This window comes from Octodon degus, unplaced genomic scaffold, assembly GCF_000260255.1.
Source record: "Octodon degus isolate 3935 unplaced genomic scaffold, OctDeg1.0 scaffold00075, whole genome shotgun sequence".
Lineage (NCBI taxonomy): Eukaryota > Metazoa > Chordata > Mammalia > Rodentia > Octodontidae > Octodon > Octodon degus.
Genome location: NW_004524651.1, coordinates 740,724 through 743,872, shown reverse-complemented (window position 1 = coordinate 743,872; position 3,149 = coordinate 740,724). Strand labels below are relative to the sequence as shown.

General features: G+C 48.3%; 1 protein-coding gene across 1 annotated transcript in view; it reads left to right on the top strand.

Moving 5' to 3' along the window:
- Nucleotides 1-479: 479 nt before the first annotated feature.
- The window catches only part of Cabyr (calcium binding tyrosine phosphorylation regulated), a 22,696-nt gene continuing 20,026 nt past the window's right edge, over nucleotides 480-3,149 (top strand). The window contains exon 1 of the mRNA XM_023720350.1: nucleotides 480-1,216. The gene's annotated coding sequence lies outside the window, so the exon portion shown is untranslated. The remainder of the gene's footprint in view (nucleotides 1,217-3,149) is intronic.

The window sequence follows — 3,149 nt, the reverse complement described above, 5'->3', positions numbered from 1 at the left end:
CACTTTGAAAAGACATCACAGTGGGGTTGCTGGGCCATGCTTAAGAATTTTCAGCCACTCAGTTCATTACATCTTTGACATTTAAATGTATTATGTGGCAAACTTTAAGAAATCGTAATAGCTAATCTTTTATTTGCTGGGAAGGGGATGCAAGTGATGATGTGAAATGGACTATCACCATAGACTATGGAAGAGCATTTAGAGAGATTAATTTTGTAATCTTCACAAAAGAGGGAGTTTATCTCATACTTAATGGGTACTCAGTAATAATTTTTTAATGCATGAAGGAATTATCCGAGGCAATGGCTTTCACAGCCTATGCAGTGTAGACAGAGGCCTTAACATTTCATTTCAAAATGCTTTGGAATCCTTTTTTTTTCCCCTGAATTAAATGTGGGGGGGGGGGGCGTCAGTTGTATGTCCCTAATATTAATGGTTGATTTACAGTGACTCATGTTGCTTTTTGAACACGTGAAGATGGATTACAGCGAAAACTGCTTGAAATCCGACAGTCGTGCTGATGGTGTTACGGCCCAGCACAAATGCATGGACCTGACTGGGTGAAAGCGCTGAGAGGGAATTTTTACATGCGGCATCCTTTTGTTCCTCTGGCAAAACTGCACTTGTTACTCCTTGGCTTGTGACCTGACATTGATGGTGTGATCTGGCGGGGACAGATGGTGGCTGTTCCTTAGGGAAAAGCAAAGCTTCGTTCCGGTTTAATGCCCCACTCATTCCACAGTCAAGTTTCTCAAGAGAAAGTGCCAAGTGGCATACAGTTATTCAATGTTGTGTGCGCTGTGGCAGAAATTTTTCAGGAGGCGGCCCGAGAGTAATTTAAGGGCAAGGAGTACGTGGAATGGCCTGCTAGTGACATAACCGTCAAAGACATACAGCGCTTTCCTTCTAAATCAGTTGTTTAGGCCCAGGGAGCAAAAGCCCACATCCACTCCCTGCAGGCCCATGGTGCACAAAGGGCGCCCCTCCAGCCCTTTGATTTCCGGCCTTTGTTCAGCCTGGCTTCCCTATTGGCTGGAACCTCCGGAGCCCCGCCTCCTCACGTGGAGCTCTTGGGCGTCTCGTGAGGGGCGGTGCTTTGTGACGCACCCATGACGTCTCCAGGGCTATAAAAGGCTCCACCGGCTCTCGGTCCTTTAGGAGCCGCCGGCAAGGGGTCAACGAGGAAGCTGTATAAGTCGTAGCGGAAAGAAGGAAGGTGGGGGCGAGTCTGGAGGAAGATTCCAGTCTGTCTACGCTCTGGAGTCAGACCCGTTGGGCGTCTGCCCCGAGGAGAGAGGCACGCTGAGCCTCGGGTGTTGGAGGCAGAAGCTCCCGGTGTGGGAGGCTGTGGGAGAAGCCGGCCGCACGCCCGCCCTGTGCGGTGGCCGCGAATTGGGCTCGCAGCGTCCCCCGCCCTACGTGGTCTTCGCCCCCAAACGAGAGCCACGGGGCAGAGCCCAGCCCCCAGCCCCGAGGGACCCCGCCCCTGGGCTCCGTCCCGGAGCTCACAGCCGTGGGACCTGAGGGTGGACGGCCGTGAGTCCTGCTCGCTCCTGACGGCTGTTCCTGAGAGGAGACGTTTGGGAGCGCGCTAGGTTGTCGCCATGAAACAGTCCCCACAGGTGGCTTGTGGCCGTTACTCGGCGCCACCCTGCTGCTCAGCTTGCTGGGCGCGGTTCTCTGGAGGGGCCGCTTCCCAGGAGGGTCGGCCCGTGAGGTGTAGGGCGCGGGAGGCCCGGCGCGGTGGGCAGCGCCGAGCGCTAAGCGCCTACGGACGCGCTGGGGGCGTTTTCGTCACTGCGCGTGTGCCAGCGTGAACCTGCTCCAGCGGCTGTTTTTAAAAGATGATTCAGTTCTGTAAAATTCCCGACGAACGATGCGCTTACAGCCGTACATTTTCACTAAGGAATCCAATAGGCTTAGTTCTCAAAGGGGTTGCTCTGGCCAATTCTGGTTCGTTTCCTCCTGACCTTTGAGAAAAAGTGTTTTAAATATTCAACATTTTCCCACGGCACATTAGCTTTTCATTAGAAGTTGCCCCTTTGTATAGTAGTGGGAACTAAATAATGCCACTTGGCCCTATGAAATTCCGTGCTCAACTGTAGGGTGTTGCTGAGTCGAAGGCTCGGTGCACCACACTATTCTGCTCTTTACAGGGACCCATGGGAGAAATTTCTCCTGGGTGTTAGTATCCAGAAAAGCGTGATTCCTTCCAAGTAACTAGGGTTTTGTTTTGTTTTGTTTTTCTTTTTTAATGTCAGAAAACCTGAGCCATTTACCTGCCTTCTCTTTCGTTATAGCCTCTTGGATCCGGGGAAGAGTGAACGACCTGTGCTTGGCACTGAGGGACCCCACCCTGAGCTTCCTTCATGTTTTGCCTAATTTTCCCCTTACCCCTGAATGGAATTTTAAAATTTACAATTAAGAAGGGCAGGAGAAGGGGGAGATGGAAAAAGTAGGGCAGAGGATAAGAAAGGGAATGAGACAAAGAGGTGCATATGTTGTGGGTGGCACGATAAACCATGGATAATTTATACTTTGGTGATAAAAATCAAAACGGAAGCTAAAACATGCATAAAGATGAGCAACATGAATGGAGCTCTACTTAGGAAAAGGAGAGGAAAAGTCACTTTTTTGTAGAAATAACTGCTTTGTAACTCTACAGAAAAACCAGTGCTGGTGCAGCTGTTTAGAAATAGATACATGAGCTTAGCTTTTCTTCAAATGTTACTTTGCAGAATATTCATCAGATGATTTATTTGGGGTTTGTTCTTTGTTTTTCTTATCATTGGGCGGTTTCTGGCGGGACTTTTCCTATGGATTATTTTTACTATACTATACATATTGCTTATCTGTACATAGTAAGCAGCTGGTAATAGGTTCTCCCCTACCATCAAAAATTAACCTATGTTATGAAAATAAATGCCTGGAGATGAAAATTAAAGTTTATTAAAATTAAAGTTAATTTTATTTTGAGACACGGTCTCGCTGTATAATTCAGGCAGGGCTTGAGCTGATTATGTAGCTCCAGCTGGCCTTAAACTCAAGGCAAATGTCCTGCACCATCCTGAGCCCTGGGATTACAGGTGCTGCATATCCAGCTAAAACTAATTTCAATACAAGATGGATTAAAAAAAAAAAAAGATGGA